The 19186-nt window shown below is 44.0% G+C and overlaps 1 protein-coding gene across 1 annotated transcript in view; it reads right to left on the minus strand.

The window, feature by feature from the left end:
* The window catches only part of LOC118560255 (protein NLRC3-like), a 943592-nt gene that overhangs the window by 204151 nt on the left and 720255 nt on the right, over positions 1–19186 (minus strand). The window lies entirely within an intron of this gene.

Consider the following 19186-nt stretch of genomic DNA (forward strand, 5'->3'; position numbering starts at 1 on the left):
GACTCCACATCACTCTCCTCGTCACCTTCACTGTCACCTGACTGCTGACATTCACTATTAGGAGAAACTTTCTGCACTTTACAAGCAGACTGACGATCTTCATTTGGTTTCCTCTTTTTAGGATCATTAGAAAACTCTTTATCTACCATCATTTCATCCTCCTCCTCCAGAGAACATCCTACCTCTCCTGCTTAAACTATAATGTCTTTCATACTTTGACTTTATTTTACTAGGCAGCAGAATAAATCCTTCTTTTCCACACGAGGAGCTCCTCTTCTTTTTCCTGCTCTCTTTAGGGCTCACCACAGCAGATCATGTGACTCCATGTCAACCAATCCCTGAGCTTCTCCTCTATCACACCAAGCCTCTGCATTTGCTCCTTCACTACATGCAGGAATCTTTTCCATGGGCTTTTGCCTCATCAGCTGCCTAGCAGCTCCATCTTAATCATCTTTACCAAGTAAATCTCTCCCTTCTCTACACGTGTCCAAACCATCTCAGCCTTGCTGCTCTAAGCTGCTCTCCAAAGCTGAGCTTCCCTCTGATCTGTTCATCTTTTCTGTCCTCATCACTTCCAATAGAAAGAAAGAACTCCAGAGATGAACTTGTGATGCCAAATATCTGCCAGCAATAAAAATACATCCTGAACAAGACTTCTGCTGGGAGAAGGTAAATACAGTCATTAAAAGGACAACTAAGTTTAACTCTGAGATATTCAACATTTTAAAAGAACAGCACCTTATTAAGAAAGAAGTTTGAAAAGAACAAAGCTGTTCCAAAAATGTTGATACCTCTGGAGTCCAATGGATGGCGCTGTGGTCCCAGTTAAATGCAGAACGAACTGCTGCCAAGCGCCTCATAGTCGCTTTTCTATGGAGACAAGAAGGAAAGAAGAAGAGTTTTTAGTGGAATTAAGAACTCAATGAACAAGTCATGATTTAAACTTTTAGAAATAAAACCATGAAAAATAACTTAGATTCCATTTCTCTGGAAGGAGCAAAGAAGTCTGTTGTATTTTCTCACTGCATGTCTGACTAAATCCACTGGTACACTGCAGAAAGGAAACTAAAAGGAAGTGAATTCTTCTCCAAAGTCGTGGATTTGCCCTTGATTTAAGCCTGTTAATAAGATGATCTGCCAATGGAATCAGATTTTTGCTCTTAAAATAGGAGCCACCCATCTCCATCACCTTATTTCTAGTGAATATATCTACTGATCTTATTTTAGGGATAAAAATACTCATTCCATTGGCAGATCGTCTTATTTACCTGATCAGATCAAGGACAAATCCACTAATTTCTAGAAAATGTGACTTTATTTTAATTGGCTTTCTGCAGTGTCCAGCTGCGCTGCAGACAGATAAGCAGCAGGTTCTCTGCAGATGTTACAGATGTTAGAGGAAGGTGCTGAGGTTTTCTATTAAACTTGCATGAAGTGATCTTTCAGAGAATGCCAGCAGCTCAGCTCTTTTCTCTTTGCCTGACTAGATGCTGTCTGTTGGTCCAAAGACTTCCACATGGTGTTCTTAGTGTTTTCAGAGAAAAGGTGGAGTTGCTGTGGACACAGGGGAGTCTGAATGACTGGAGCTGGGATGTGATGAGAGAGAGAGAGGAAGATTTAAGGCCACCACCAATGCTTTTCTGCTCCACTTTGATCCTGTTTGTCCTGCAGCGGACACTCATCTGCACTTTTGGCTCTAAAGTCAGAGAGAAGAGAAAAAAGGAGTCAGTTCCAGTTGCACTGAGCAGCTGAGCAGATTAGTAGATTGTTGGTTCCTGTAAAAACTAGACATCCATGGAGAAATCAGCAGACAGATCCACATGAATAAAGCTAGAAAGTCAGATCAAGGAGAAAGGCAATGGTTTAATCCAGAACACCAGACACTAGCCTTAACCAGCATAGCAGTCATTTTAACAGCAAACATTAAAAGAGACCAAAAGCTTCAATTTTAGCACATTTGGAAAGGTTTGCCACATGAAAGTGAAGCAGAAAAGGCCAATTGTCCATGTGGTCAGCTGTCTTTAGTCTGAAATGTAGAATCCTAAAATGCTGTAAACTGAATAGTGGAATGAAGGTAAAAAAGCCGAGGTAAAAAAGGAGGCGGTGGAAGGAAGCACATCTAGCATCAAAATGTGAGTCCCATCTAAATGACTGAGAGATTTAACAAGGACTCATCCAGGAGGTCCCAGAGGAAGCAGAACAACATGTGAAGCTCTGCAGGACTCACTGCCTCAGTTAAGGTCAACAATTAGAGAGAAAGTGGAAAAATGGCCTCCATGGGAGAGGTCCAAGACCAGAAGCACTGCTGAGCCACAAGAAGCCAAAGAGCCAAAAACATCTGGATGATCATCAAGACTTTTGGGGAAATATTCTGGGACTGATGAGACAAACTGGACCTTTCTGGAAGGTGTGGCTCCGTTCCATCTGCTGAAGAACTAGGACAGCGTTTCAGAAGCACAACATCAGGCCTACAGTCAAACACGGTGGTGGCAGTGTGATGGTCTGGGTGCTTCTGCTTCTTCTGGACCTGGAGGACCTGCTAGAACTGAAGGAAGCATGAATTCTGCTCTGTGACAGAAAATCCTGGAGAAGAAAGTCCTGCAAGCAGTTCTGGACCTTAGACTCAAGCTGACTGAGGTTCTGCAGCAGGACAATGATCCAAAGCTCAGCAGCAAAGCCAGGGATGAAGGTTGTGGAGTGGCCTAGTCAAAGTCTGGAGCTAAAGCTGACTGAGATGCTGTGGCCTAACCTTAAACAGGCTGTTCATGCTGGAAAAGCCTCCAATGTGTCTGAATGAAAAAGTTCTGCAAAGCAGAGCGGGTCCAAACTGCTCCAGCTGATGGAAAAGACTGATTAGCAGTTATCAGAACCACTTGATGGCAGCTGCTGCCGCCAAGGCTTGAAGCAGAAGAAACACAAGAATGACTTTAAAACCACTTTCTGGATCTACTCAGGTTCTGTTAGTCTGACATTAAAATTCATCTGATGATCTGAAAAGTTTCCATGTGACAAAAACTAGAAGAAATCCACCAAATTCTTTAGATTTCTGTTGAAAACGTCTGAAGACTGAGAGCAAAGTGGAAGCAAAGTCAGATTGCTGCTTTGTTGCTCAAAGGTTGGCAGTAAAGCAGATGATTCTGATTAGTGCGGATGAAGCCTCCCTCTGGGCTGCCGCACTCCTCCCCTTCTACCTTTCCTTGGTCCAAGCCGTCCTGATGATTGTCCTTCCAGCGCTTCAGGCAGCTCTGCAGGGCCAAGGGACACAAGTGATCTCTGCAAGAAATAGAATGTCATGTGGAGTACGGACTCGCGTTCTCATCAAGTCCGGTCTTGGCGAGAACACAGGAAGATCGGACTTGACGAGAATGCGAGCACGCAGCACGTATGGTGTATTGGAACAGAAGCGTACAGAAGCGTACTTTTACACAACATTTTTAATTTCTAAAAAGCCTAAAAATTATCTTGCCGCGGTGCATTCTGGGAAAGCGGTCAGTCTGAAGAACGCCCAAGTCTGCTCCGATGCATGCTCGATAAAGAGGGCGGGCGAGAACAACATCCGGGGATGTGGCGCGTTCTCGCTCTGGCGTTCTCGGCAATTGGAACAGTGGCTCGGGCTGAGGCTGATGACGAGCACACGAGAACGCTCAAGAACGCATATTGAGAAACGGCCATAGTTTCCTACCGGAATAGCCTCTAACTGGACAATCTAGTGTAACAACATCACACTGCTACATTATGGATGTGGAGAACTGTTCAATAACGTTTAAATAGAATAATAATATAATAATTTCCTGGTGGTTTGTGTAAAAGGATTTTGGAGCTAGTAGAGTCACGTGTGACATAAACACAGAGACTCAGGTTCATGCCAGCTGAACAAATCTACGCTGTTATAGAAATATATAATAAATACATAAAAAGAATATATCTATGTATATAAGGATGGATATATTATTCTTAATGAGGTTTTTACGGCACTAGTGGCTTGTTTTTCATACAGTGGGCTGACAGCAAAGGGGCTACCAGAGAAGAGAGAGATATTAGTCAGAAGTTGTGCATAACAAACATTTGTAAACTCATAATAATTTAAATCGTATTCAAAAGATACAACATACAGGTTAAATAGTTACAACTTCAATAACTAATAAATACAAATTTCAAGTTTATATTTGTGCTTTACTCTTTATGAACACAAACAGCAGCGGCTGCTTGAGAATACGGATTTTTTCTTTGACAATACGAATTCACAATAGTGGTCTGACGTCACGGTTTCCAAGGCTGGTTAATGGAGCACAGAGTGCGAAGATAGGAGCCGCGCATGCGTTCTTCAGACTGACCGTCTCAGAATGCACCACGGCCGCAGCTTGATACCAGACAGCGCAGAGTGTCTGATCCATGCTCCATTCTGGAAGGTGGCGGTAATGCACCTATAAGTTGTTTTCCAACCGCCATTAAAAAAAGAGAAGAAGAAGAAGAAGAAGAAGAAGAAGAAGAAGACTTTTGACTTTTAACAAAACTTTAATTACAAAAGGCCAAACAATTAAACAATTGAGTTAAAACAAAGTGTCATTTACATAATATCTTACATAAGAAGCTTGTTAAATTGAAGTTCTTTTCCTTCTGACACTTCACATAAAATCTTATTAAAAGCCCACAACTGCATAAAATCCTCCATGTTCTGCGTGACTCTGTGGAAGTGAAACTCCAGCCTAATTCTGGCTTTAACGTTGCACTTCCACAGAGCCACAGCATCAAGGTGAGGTCCTCCCTGCAGTCTGTCTCTACGGGACAAATAAATAGCCATCTTCGCCTCACTGATTAAGAAGTTTAAAAGTCTGGCCTTTGCCTTATTATTTTTATTTTGGCACACTCCTCCAATAAATAAAGAAGTAGTAAAAACAGTGCCAAAAAGACTAAAAACATTTGTTAAAAGGCTAAAAATGGTCTTTAGTCTGTTACAGTCCATAAAAACATGAAAAACGTTCTCAGACAGACTGCAGAAAGGACACTCATTTAAAACAGCCCGATTAATAACGGATAAAAAAGAGTTTGTGGCGATGGCACCGTGTAAAATCCTCCATTGGAGATCACCAGTTCTCTTTTTAATTGGAGGCTTATATAAAGTCCTCCACTGGGGTGCTCTACTAGCAAGTTTATCAGTCCATACACAGACTGCGCGGTTCTCGAAGTGTCTTCGATTTATCGCTTTGGAGCAGACTCTATAAACAGTTTTCTGGTCCATAGTGGATAAAACCATCTTCTGTGGGTCCAGGCTGGAGAGCAGAGGTCCACTTCTCTCCGGGAACCCAGGATCCAGGATCAGGCCAGGAAAGGAGTCCATCAGGTCTGGCTGGCTCTGTCTCTCACAGTAAGCACGGAGGAGGCTCCTCTCCTTGGCCGACATCTTTCCCCTCAGGAGGTCCAGGAAGCGCCGCACCAGCCTGGCAGACCGTACCCCCATCACGGAACCCATGGCCTCGACGTTGGAGAGGGACGGTCCTGCAGTCTCCACCAGCTGTTTCACGGTTGTTATCTTTGACCGGCGCAGCGCCTCCGACAGCCCTGGTCCAGCGCCGTCACACACGTCCAGCCTGGACCCACAGATTAAAGGCTCCTGTAAAAGCCAGTGCAGAGAGTTAGTCGTTTGGGATGGCTTTAAATTGAACAGGGTACATGATTTAAAAACACCCCGATAAAACCTTGGTAATCCCCTTAACTTTAAAAGATTTAAATCAGTTAAAAACAGAGCCGCATCCAGCCCCAGGTTATTTACACCTCTAAAAATGCAGCTGGCCACGTCCCTCCACACTAAGTCAGAGGGCCCTGCCAGGTATTTCTGAACAAAACGTAATCTAAAAGCCACTGTTCTACCGGCTAAGTGGACAAGGGCCCCCTCTCTAGCCCCCCTCTTCTCTGGGTAAAAACAACACAGACTGTGGCACCCAATGAAAACCGTTCCAATAAAAGTTGACCATTTTTGCTTGTATGTTGGCCAACAAACCAGACGGTGGGTCTAAACAGGAAAGTTTGTGCCACAGCTGAGATGCTACAAGGTTATTTAAAACCAAAACCCTTCCCCTGTATGACATGTGGGAGTGTAGCCATCTCCACTTTTCTAGTTTACATTCTATTTTCTGTTCCATGTTTTCCCAGTTCTTTTTTTCAGTGTTTTCATTGCCTAAAAACAGACCGAGATATTTAAAACCATCTTTTTTCCATAAAAGTCCCTGAGGGAGAAACGGGAGCCCTTCACGCCATTCGCCCACTGCCAGGGCTTCACTTTTTCCCCAGTTCACCCTTGCAGAAGATAAAACAGAGAACTTAGTTGTTATCTCGTTCAGTACGTCAACATCTTGCTGGTTTTTAGTAAAAACAACAACGTCATCAGCATAGGTAGATAAAACCACTCTACTATTAAAACCAGGTAAAACCAAACCATGAACAGTAGAACGTATCTTTTGAAGCAGGGGTTCCAGGGAGAGCGCGTAGAGCATCCCGGACATGGCGCAGCCTTGGCGAACACCTCTACGCACCCTAAAAGGAGCACACAGACCACCGTTAATCTTTAGCATACTCTCAATGCCACTGTACATCACCTGGATCTTGGCGATCAGACCAGCGGCGAACCCAAACCTCTCCATAGTTTTCCACAGGAAGCCGTGTTCGACGCCATCAAACGCCTTTTCTTGATCTAATGCGATCAAGCCCGTTCTTAAACCCAATGAACCGGAGACCTCCAAAACATCCCGAATTAGGTAGACGTTATCTACCATGGACCTGCCGGGGACGCAGTAGGTCTGGTCCCGGTGGATGACCTGCTCCATAGCTTCTCTCAGCCGCGTTGCCAAGGCTTTGGAGAGGATCTTGTAGTCGGTGCAGAGGAGAGACACAGGGCGCCAGTTCTTAATGTCTTGCAGGTTCCCTTTCTTGGGCAGGAGGGTGATGACTGCCCTGCGGCACGAAAGCGGGAGTGAACCAGCAGCCAAACTCTCATTATAGACCTCCAGTAGGTCTTCCGCCAGGATGTCCCAGTAGGCTTTGAAAAACTCTACTGTAAGACCATCGATGCCTGGGGCCTTCTGGCCCTGCATATTCAGGAGGGCTGTATGGAGCTCTTGTACCCCCAGGGGGCGCTCCAGCTGTAGGTTGGTCTCCTCAGAGACCTGGGGCAGCCCACCACAGAACTCCCCAAACAGCTCCTCATTCTCCTTATACTCACTCTCAAACAGAGAGGAGTAAAACTAAACAGCCCTCCTCCTGATCTGGCCCGGTTCACTCACCTGCTGCCCTGTGTCAGATAGTAAGGAATGGATCACCTTCCTCTGCCCGCGTTTCCTCTCCAAGCTGAAGAAGAAGCTAGAGGGAGCATCCATCTCTGTGATGTTCTGAACCCGAGACCTGACCAACACGCCTTGGACTTTAGACTCCAGCAGGTTGGCTAAAACTAGCCTTTTGGATTTGAGAGCTTCAATATGCTCTCGATTTCCTGTGGACTCACTTAAATGTTCTAGTTCCACTATATTCATCTCCAGATCTCTGATAGATCTGGTGACGTCACGAGTGACATTAAGAGTATGCTGTTGACAAAGTTGTTTTATTTGAACTTTTCCATGGTCCCACCACTGCCTTAGACAAGTAAAATCACCCTTTCTTTGTCTAAAAACAGTCCAAAAATAACTTAAAGCTTCTCTAAAACTACGATCATAAGTTAAAGCCAGATTAAAATGCCAGTAGGCGCTTTTAGGTAAAATGTTTGTTATAAAAACATTCCCTAAAAGCAAAGAGTGGTCTGTAAAAGCTACTGGTAAAATCTGACATGCTTTAAACACATTAAAATGATATTTAAAACAATAAAAACGGTCAATACGTGCTAAAGAGAGGCGGTTTTCTTTACTGTGGGACCAAGTGTACTGTCTGGAGCCTGTGTGCATCCTCCTCCACACGTCCACCAGGCCGTGAGACGAGACAAGCTGCTGCATGGCTTGCTGGGAAGCTTGGTGAGGCTCTTTATGATTCCGGTCTAACAATTCGTTTTCTGTACAATTAAAATCCCCACCTAAAAAAACATAATCATCAGACCCGCAATCTCCCAACCTCTCCCCAATTTTCTCTAAAAAACGCTTCCTCTCTGCACCGACGTTAGGGGCATAAATATTGATAAAAACTACGTTAAAATGGTCAAACTGAGCTTTTACTAAAAGACACCTTCCCTGGACGATACTTTCTACATTAAAAGAGTTTGGGGTGAAAGCTGAGGAAAAGAGGAGGCCCACCCCAGAACTCTGGGAGGTGCCGTGGCTAAAAAAAGCTTCTCCCTTCCATTCCTTGCGCCAGTCTGCTTCATTGTTAAGATCACTATGCGTCTCTTGTAAAAATAAAACACTAATTCTTTTCTGTTTTGCTATTTCATAAATCATGGTGCGTTTAACAGCCTCCCTAGCCCCGTTAACGTTTAAAGAAGCTATTTTAAAATTATCCATGTTGGGTAAAAGGCTAAAAACAACACCACAATAAAATACGCACAATAAAAATAATAAGTTAGTGCTCATCATTCTATTCAAAATTGTTTTCTCACTTTTCCCATAATTTTCTTCAGTCTAAAAACCTCCTGATCAGAAAACCCAGACTCTTCTTTTCTTCTAATATAATATCTCGCAGAGAAATAAAATATTTTTAAATTGGGAAAATATTTTTCTACTTTTATCCCTCTTAATCCTTTTGTTTCTTGGAGAAAATGATTAAAAGATTCAACAGGATAACGTGCCTCTGCACTGCTACCCTGTGACAGAGACACCTCACTGCTGTCAGACAGTTCACCCTCACTGTCGCTGCTGTCTGACACATCTTTTCTCTCTGTGGCCAGCTTGCTGACCTGCTTACTGCTCTGAACAGCAGTCATCACATTTTTCCATTTACTGCGCCTTTTTAAATTCATAGGCGCCTCCTGCTCCATCACCTGCTCTCCCTCGCCTTTCTCCTCCATAGGAGCCACCACAGACTCCCCCACAGGAGCCACCACAGACTCCCCCACAGGAGCCACCACAGACTCCTCCACAGGAGCCACCACAGACTCCACCATAGGAGCCACCACAGACTCCCCCACAGGAGCCACCACAGACTCCTCCACAGGAGCCACCACAGACTCCACCATAGGAGCCACCACAGACTCCTCCACAGGAGCCACCACAGACTCCACCATAGGAGCCACCACAGGCTCCCCCACAGACTCCTCCACAGGAGCCACCACAGACTCCTCCACAGGAGCCACCACAGGCTCCTCCACACTCACCTCCCCTCCACCTACCACCACCTCACCTTTCACTCCCTGCTCTCCACACACACCAGTCACACTCTCCTGCTCTTCACACACGCCATCCTGCTCCATCTCACCCTGATTCTCCACTTCCTCACCAGTCACACAAGTTTCCCCACCACCACACACCACCGTGCTGCCCTCACTCACCACACAATCACTCCTTTGTGGATCAGATGTTTCATCCACATTTTTCTCCTCCACTAAACTCTCCTGCCGGTCTCCAGCGACCAAAGCCGACGCCACGGCTTCCTCCGCGGCTACGCTGGAGTTCCCCGCAGCGCCAGACTCCTCCACCGCGGCAGGAGCTCCAGCCTCGCCGGACACACCCACCTGTTCCCCGGCTGCCGCAGGCTGCTGCTCCGCGGAGCCTGACGGAGCCGCCCCGGCTCTGTTTGGGCACGATTTTATCAAATGTCCCTCCTGTCCACAGCCGAAGCACTTCATGCCAGATGAGGTGGCGAACAAGACGTAGTCAAATTCGTCCACTCTCCACGGTTGTTGAGGATCATGAAGAGTTGTCTCCGGTGGGAGACAACATGCTTCAGCAAAGGTGATTTACACCCCGACAGAATCTTTTTAACGGGGGAAACCACCTTTCCGTGACGAGAGAGCTCTTTAACGAGGAACTCGTCGCTGATAAACGGAGGGACATTTGATAAAATCACCCTGGTAGCGGGCTGCGTGAGCGGCGACACCTGGAGGAACGAGCCGTTCACAGAAATGCCCGACTCGACCAACAGGTTCGCCTGCTCAACCCGCTCAACAAACAATACCGCGGCTCCGTTCATTCGAGCCGCGGACTTGATGGATCCATGTCCAATAACTTCACCCACTGCCAAACAAACGTCCTCCACGCTGCACGGAGACCCGGCACCCACCTTGATGCCGTTCCTCCGTGTCAGCGCGGAGAAGACGCCAGAACCACCACCCACCACCATGGCGTTCAAGACGCCGACCTGCCGCCGGGCAAAACCCGACGGCCACCAAACCCCACAAAACCCACCAAAAAAACCCTAACAACCAAAGTAAAACAACTATATACACAATATTTACACTCACCCAGTGAAAAAGGACAGGAAAAAGTAAGAAAAACCACTCAAACAGAGTTTTCTCACGCGCTTTCTCTTCCGCTCCTTCACTCACACTCCTCCCACACGAAGAAGAAGAAGAAGAAGAAGAAGAAGAAGAAAGCGCAGAGATCACAGTGGTAAGTTAAACACTCCCTTTTCTGCTGCTGTTGTTCTTCAAAAGTACGTGTTCAGATCGTTTGAGGCGAGAACATTATACTTTTAAGCTTCCCTATTTACAGAGTTGGTGCGTAATTTAAAAAAAGAGTCTGATTTGTTTTGTGTTTATCAGACTGACAAGTGTTGCTTTATTAACTCAATAATTGCTGGAATAAATTGTAAATGTCTCCCAAGGATGACAGCAGCATATAAAACAGGGCTGGACGATAATTTAATAACAATATATATCAGTCGAAAGACGTGTGGCACAATAAGGGAAAAAAGGGTAGATAAAAGTTGGTTATACAGACAGTTTTCCTTTCTTCCTTTTAACCTATATTAGTTGATGCTACAGTCACTGCTTCCTCTCAACCAATCGTAATCGCGGACCCAGGCACACCGTCACAAAGCCCCACCCTCTCAAACCACAACACAGAGCACGTGAATATGTCGCAGCACGGAGTGGCGGAGGAAACGGTCCCAAAACGGGGTTTTACTAGTTCGCCAGTCTGACAGAAATAAACCAGTGATTTGTAAAACTTGCAAGGAACCGGTAAAAACAAAGTCTGGTAACGCAACCAACTTGTTTCATCACGTAAGCCGCTCACTACCGCAGCAGCGCGAGCTGTGCAGCCCCGCGCGGCTCCGCGTCATCTTCTTAGGAATCTTATGGAAGTTCTTCCAAAACAAAGCAGGTATAGCAGCTAAACTGGGCTCCCTTCTGTGTGATAAAATGACAAAGCGTCCAAGCAGCATAAGGACATCACGCACGCAGTAAAATGCTTCATAGTGATGGACATGCTGCTGTTGTCTGCAGCTGAAAAACCTGGCTTCAGGCTACTCGCCACTCTTGATCCGCGATATAAAGTTCTGGGCTGCAAGTTTTTCTCTTAACAGCGCCGGTCACTTTAGTTTATTCTTTGTCAGTTTTTAATAACACAACTCAGGTCTCTTAAGTTGAGTTATTTTTCTTTAAAAAAATCAGTTATGGTTAAAAATGTTGGGTAAATAAGAATTTATTTGGGATTGAGTGTTTGTGTGTTTTACGACAATAAGCTGCCTTTTCTCGACTGTTTGGTGAACATGGAAGGAGATGGAAACCTCAACACTGAAGTGTATAGGAAACCCACACACACAGACCAATATCTTCTTTTTGACTCACACCACCCACTGGAGCACAAACTTTCTGCCATCAGAACCTTACAATTCCGGGCCCAGCATGTCCTACTAAAACAGAAGGGAAGCACAAGGAACAGAAACACATCAGAGATGCCCTCCAAACCTGTGGCTACCCTAACTGGGCTTTTGTCAAATCAGCAAGAAAATCCAAAAGACCCGTTGCAGAACATAATGGCGAGAAGAATTAACGCAAAAACATCGTCATCCCATATGTTGCTGGAGTCTCTGAAAAACTCAAGAGGATTTTCTCCAAACACAAAATCCCAGTATATTTCAAAGCAAACAGGACCCTCAGACAGAGGCTGGTGCATCCTGAGGATAAAACCCCCAAACCTAAGATGAGCGGAGTGGTGTCTGCAGTTCAGTCAGGAATGTTCTGATCTTTATATTGGAGAAACCAAACAACCTCTCCACAGACGCATGGCTCAACACAGGAGAGCTACCTCCTCAGGACAAGACTCTGCTGTCCACCTACACCTTAAGGACAAAGGACACTCTTTTGAGGACCAACATGTCCACATTTTGGACAAAGAAGACAGATGGTTAGAAAGGGGTGTGAAGGAAGCCATCTACGTTAAGAGAGAAAAAACAACCTTAAACAGGAGGAGGCCTTAGGTTCCAACTCTTAAAAACTTATAATACAGCTATAGGGTTAATTCCGGCCAATCATCACCTCAATTCCCACCCTCATTTAGGTGATCAGAACATTGTTCCTTTAAGCCAGGCCAATAACAACCCTAATGACTCCTCGTTACAGAGGAGTGGCCCAGTTTTGGTTCAATCTGTTGGCTCAATGGCTTTAACGACTGCCCATTACTAAGTGGGTGGACCTGTTTCAGTTGAATTTGCATGTTATGTAAGCCATTACAAGGCCTTTGTTTGGCCAGTGTATAAAGCTTAGTTACTCCACATTACTCCAGACTTTTTGAATTGAGAAAGCTTCCTGGAGAGGAAGTGAAACGTCTTCAACTACGGAAAACAAGTACAGTTGCTTTGTTTTTAACTTTTTAATAGTAATAGTATTAGCTTCCTGAAAGCCGGACGCTGCCAAACCAACCGTCCTTGTGCCCCAGGTTAGTGACTCAGCTTCTAGTAATATTCCCTCTGTCCCCGCTTGTCACTAACCCACCACTCTGCCTTCAGGAACCGCCAGAGGCTGTGTGCTGCCGCACAAACCGGGGGGTCCGCGTCGCCACCATCTTTAATTAACTGTTAAAGTTTTACTTACTCGTTTTCGGGTATTTCTTTGGTCCATCCAAATACATTACACTTCTAAAGTATAAAGCCCTTAATAATCAAGCTCCATCATATATCAGAGCTCTGATTACCCCGTATGTTCCTAACAGAGCACTTCGCTCTCAGACTGCAGGTCTGCTGGTGGTTCCTAGAGTCTCTAAAAGTAGAATGTGAGGCAGATCCTTTAGCTATCAGGCTCCTCTCCTGTGGAACCAACTCCCAGTTTTGGTCCGTGAGGCAGACACCCTGTCTACTTTTAAGACTAATCTTAAAACTTTCCTTTTTGACAAAGCTTATAACTAGAGTGGCTCATGTTAGTCTGAGCTACCTTTATAGTTTTACTGCTATAGGCTTAGGCTACTGAAGGATATCAGGATCTAATTTTCTCACTCTATAGAGTTCTACTGTTCTTCAATTATGCATTATGTGTTGTCATTTCTGCTTTAACTTTCTGTTCTCTCTCTTTTATCTTCATAGTAGGTACACCTGGTCTGGCGTTCTGTTAACTGTGACATCATCCAGAGAAGACGGCTCACCCGCTACTACCATCTAATGTAGAACAGATTACTAGATCAATGTGTGCTTCTGTGCTTTTTTGTCTCTCTTGTTGTGTCTCTGCTCTGTCTTCTGTAACCCCAGTCGGTCGAGGCAGATGACCGTTCATACTGAGCCCGGTTCTGCCGGAGGTTTTCCTTCCCGTTAATGGGTGGTTTTTCTTCCCACTGTCGCTTCATGCTTGCTCAGTATGAGGGATTGCAGCAAAGCCATGTACAATGCAGACGACTCTCACTGTGGCTCTATGCTTCCCCGGGAGTGAATGCTGCTTGACGGGACTGTGATGCAATCAACTGGTTCCCTTATATAGGACATTTTTGACCAATCTGTATAATCTGAACCAATCTGTATAATATGATTGAACTTGATTTTGTAAAGTGCCTTGAGATGACATGTTTCATGATTTGGCGCTATAAAAAAAATTGAATAAATAAATTGAATGATATTACTATATTAAAAGGGGGACAGACTCTTTAAAGTTTGATACAGCATTTTCCGATAAAGATCTATTATAATGGAACCCTCTTTTGGGGGTGGAGAACACAGGTAGATTAAACTCAAATGTTATTAAAAAATTATCAGATAGGACAGGGTTGTGAGGAAATATTGTTAGTTCTTCACAATCAATTCCATATGTCAGAACAAGGTCTAAAGTATGTAGCCAAGAGTGCTTTGGTTTATGCACATTTTGAGCAAAACCAATTGAATCTAGGATAGTTTTAAAGGCTACACTAAGGTTATCACATTCTATGTCAACATGGATGTTGAAATCCCCCACTATAATAACTTTATCGGTGTTTAACACCAAATCAGATAAGAAGTCTGACAACTGATCCAAAAACTGAGTGTAAGGGCCTGGTGGACGATACAAAACAACAAACAGAAGAGGTTTTATTGCTTTGCAATTTGGATGAGGGAAACTGAGGGTTAAATGTTCAAAAGAACTATAGTTATTAATTGGCCTGGGACTTATTAATAAATCAGACTGAAAGATGGTTGCCACTCCTCCTCCTCTTCCCACAGTTCTTGGAATATGGAAATTTAAATAACTGGAGGGAGTTGACTCATTTATACTAACGTAGTCCTCTTGTTGCCAGGTTTCTGTGAGACAAAATAAATCAATCTGATTATCGGAAATCAATTCATTAACTAACAAAGTCTTTGGAGGGAGAGACCTTATATTTAACAGACCACATTTAATAGTTTTAATCTTTGGTTCAAGGTGAGCTGTGTTGATCCTTTTTAGATTTTTATGATTTGTTCCTTTTAGATCAGGTTTTGATCTATTCAGTTTTGGAAAAGACACCGTCTCAATAGGGTAATAGGTGGGTAACAGTACAGAAGCTGCAGAGAGCTGTGTTAAAACACAGCACTGCTTCCTGGTGTTTCCCTTAGAGATAGGGTGAGGTGCTCACCCTATCTCTAAGGGAGAGCCCAGGCACACTACAGAGCCCAGGCACACTACAGAGAAAACTCATTTCAGACGCTTGTATCCGGGATCTCGTTTTTTTTCGGTCACGACCCAAAGCTCGTGACCATAGATGAGGGTAGGAACGTAGATCGACCGGTAAATCGAGAGCTTCGCCTTTTGGCTCAGCTCTCTCTTCACCAAAACGGATCGGTACAGCGGCTGCTTCACAGCAGACGCCGCACCAATCCGCCTGTCGATCTCCCACTCCATCTTCCCCTCATTCCTGAACAAGACCCCAAGATACTTGAACTCCTCCACTAGGGGCAGCACATCCTCCCCAACCCGGAGAAGGCACTCTACCCTTTTCGGGTTCAAGACCATGGTCTCGGATGTGGAGGCACTGATTTTCATCCCGGCCACTTCGCACTCGGCTGCGAACCGCTCTAGTGAGAGCTGTAGATCACGCCCTGATAAAGCCAATAGGACCACGTCATCCGCGAATAGCAGAGACGCAATCCTAAGGCCACCAAAACAGATCCCCTCAACACCTTGGCTGCACCTAGAAATTCTGTCCATAAAAGTTATGAACAGAGTCAGCGACAAAGGGCAACCTTGGCAGAGTCCAACGAGTCCGACTTACTGCCGGTAATGCGGACCAGACTCTGACACCGGTTATACAGAGACCTAACAGCCCTTATTAAAGGGCCCAGTACTCCATGCTCCCGGATCAACCCCCACAGGATCACTCGAGGGACACAGTTGAATGCCTTCTCCAGATCCACAAAGCACATGTAGACTGATTGGGCAAATTCCCATGCCCCCTCCGAGATCCTGCTGAGGGTGTAGAGCTGATCCAGTGTTCCACGGCCAGGACGGATACCATACTCCTGGATCTGAGATTCAACTATCTGACAGACCATTATTTCCAGAACCCCTGAATAGACCTTACCAGGGAGGCTTAAGAGTGTAGAGAGAGAACACACCCTCCGGTGCTCCTTTTTGTGTTTGGAGAAAATAGAGTTTTTCAGAGACTTAGCAACATATGGGATGACGATGTTTTTGCATATGTTGCTGACATTTGAATTGAGAAAGCTTTCTGGATGGGAAGCGAAACATCTTCAAACTTCAGGAAAAAGTCCAGTTGTTTTGTTTTTAAACTTTTTTGGAATGATCATGACCTGGATGACTGTCTTTCAAAAACATCCAAGTAGTGCTTCTCTTGATTGCAATGTCATGTATTCATCCATCTAGTTACCATTTTACTATCTCTTTAGCCATAGATGTCAACATGCCCTCAGTTATTGAGAGGCCAATCCAGAAATTGGTTCTTCCTTTGGAAAATTGACTTTTGTACAGTTAATTTGCTCCATGATAGTTTTATGCAAACATATTCATTTAGTAGAGTCAAGAAATCCTGTTCAATTAATTTACCCTTTACATATTACCTTGTTCATTCATCGTGACAGGATTTGGTGGCAGTGTAAATAACTACTAAATGGTAAAATTCTCCTTATTGTTCATGGGTTTAACAGTGACACCTAGTCGTTAATTTATGCATTTATTTTGAAGAACAGTAGATTTCTTCTTTGTGTGTTTTGTTATATGCTGCACTTTCTCTCCTTACTAAGCACAATGAGACAGCGTTTGATCCTGAAGGAACCAGAGGAAAATTGTTAAAGGGAAAGCAGAATAATGTATGAATATGCAAATGTGATCTGTGATAAGAAATGTCATTCAGATTGTAGCCGGGGCACTATGGCCCTGAAGCATGGTGCTGCACACCCTTCCCCCTGCCCATATATGAAGGATGCTTGACAGCGCACAGCTGGTACTTGAGGCAGGTAATCAGCTGTTCCATTTAAAGGGGGTAGATTTCTGAGAAGATCAGATCTGAGACAAGGATTCCAGCAAAGGTATGGTTTTTACTACTGAGAGTGAGGTTGCTGCAGGATCATTTGGTTGAGCCCTTTTGTTGTCATCATTTTAGGCAATGCGGTAATAGAGAGACGCACAGACTGCCATGGACTGGGTTCCACCTTGGAGAGGTAAAAGAAGGCAGTCCCTTATTACCTGGATGGTTAAGGTGCTGGTCTAATGTGACTTTCTTTGTGTGCAGGTTGGCATGCTACTGTTTCAGTTGTGTTTTTATTTACTGTTTTAATCACTGCTTAGACCCTATTTTAGCTATTTATTCCTAGTTTTAACCAAATGCAGGGGAGAGTTTTTATTGTTTAGCTCCCCGGGGTGGTTTTATCTCACCTGAGGTCCTATGCTGTCCCTGGGTCCTGTGCTGGTTTTATTTAGATTGGGTTGAGGGGGACTAGTGGGAGAAGAGTTCTTTTCTTTTGTGTTGTATGCACTAGGGTTTGTGGCGTGAGTGTGTTATTGTTGGGAGACACCGAGGGGTATTTTGTTTGTTTTCTTTAGTAGTTCTCCTCCAAATGGTCTAGTTAATTTAATTGGGGTTTTTAACTATTCCTCTCGGCTATCAGGATTCCAGGCCAGCATAGGCTCCTATGTTTAAGGTGGTTATTCTTCCCTGCACGGTAAAACATGTTAATTGTTCCCATTGTCATGTAAAACTAATAAACCATATTCAATTGGAACCTGTGCCTCTGGTAATCCTTACAACCTTTCTTTGTGGTCCGGTACCTGAGGTCACAAATTTATTTAAGAAGCAGTAGAACGTAAGGTTTATTGGTTTACAAACAAAACTGTGTATGCTGATGAGTTAAGTACACAATGTATTCTTGTTTGTATGTGTGAACATTAATATTTTCATTTTCTACAAGAGATCAGCATGTCCAACATTTGTGTATCTTTGTCTTTCATACTACAGTTTTCATGGTGTCTATGACAAGAAAAGTAAAGATTAAACTACACCTGTTTGGAACTCCCTGTGTCTGGCTGTTAATTCCAAGAGGCCACTACAGGTGATGTTATGGATGTGGAAAGTGAAGGAGAGGGTGGAGAGGCTGTCCATCATGATACCAAGGCTCTGAAGCTGGAAGGTGGAGAGATACAGGAATTGTCAATGGATATTTTAAAACTACCAGATTGCTTAAAGTTGACTTTGCACAATAAGCAAGTGAGGTAATTAATGTGGCATGACGTCCACAGCCCGGTAATATATGGGCTGACTAGAAGAAATTTTCAGTCAAACTGGTTATTTTTGCTTTAACTCCTGAGGTAAAACAAAACGCTCTGTGAAAAAACCTGAAGCACTAATTACCTGGAGGACACAGAATAGAGATCAGAAGTCTTCAACCCTGATGTATAAGACGAACAGTCATTGTGTTTTAGATGGGTTGTCTGCTCCAGCAGGAACACCTAAAATATTAAGGACAGAGCACCAGGGTTGAGGATTCTAGACGTAGACCAGAAGTTCCAAATCAACTTTACCTGACAGTTTGTGATTGTGATTAGATCTTTAAAACCACTGGATGGGATGTAACGGCCACAGGTACACAGGGGAAGGTGGAGCTGGCGCCGTCATCACGACAGAAACAGATGGTGAAGGTGCAAGACGCATAACCAGCAAAAGCCGTGGCTGTGGTTCACGCCTAACACTAGGTAGTGTTGGGGGTTTAGGGGAAGCTGGCGGTCTAGGAAGTTTCTGTCTTACTCAGAAAAGTGTACTCAAGGAAGAGTAGCACTACTTCAATTTTTTTTACTCATGTAAAAAATTCTCAGCCAAGAATTAAGTAAGAGTTAAAAAGTATTCAGTAAGAAGGCTAGTCAAGTACTGAGAATAATTACAGCGGATGTGGTATTTAAAATAAATACATAATCGGACAGACAAATGTGAGGTTTTATGTAATATGGTTTTTAACATTATACTTTAAACCAATACTTACAGCAGTTAATGTTTGTATAGTATAACAGTGCAAAGTACTTCCAACGACAATGTGTACTGTTTATTGTACGTTGATTTGACCTCCAAATGGCTCAATGACCGCCGCAGATAGAAAGTGCGTTTTTGATTAAAACCAGTCAGTTCTTTATTGATGAAGTTCCTCACAACAGGTAGAGTAGCCAGAAGTTTTACACAACAGTAGCGATGCTTGAGTCATAATAACTGGCATAAAAGTGAAAAGTACAGTGCAGTAAAATACTCCTAGAAGTACATTTAATTCAAAAAGATATTTAAGTAAATGTAACTAAGTAAATGTAACTAGTTACTACCCACCGCTGTATTTACACAGTGCTGCGTCTGATAGAAGAGAAAATTATTATGAAGAGAATGACCTATCGTGTTTTCAAACA

This window comes from Fundulus heteroclitus, unplaced genomic scaffold, assembly GCF_011125445.2.
Source record: "Fundulus heteroclitus isolate FHET01 unplaced genomic scaffold, MU-UCD_Fhet_4.1 scaffold_41, whole genome shotgun sequence".
In the NCBI taxonomy this organism is placed as follows: Eukaryota; Metazoa; Chordata; class Actinopteri; order Cyprinodontiformes; family Fundulidae; genus Fundulus; species Fundulus heteroclitus.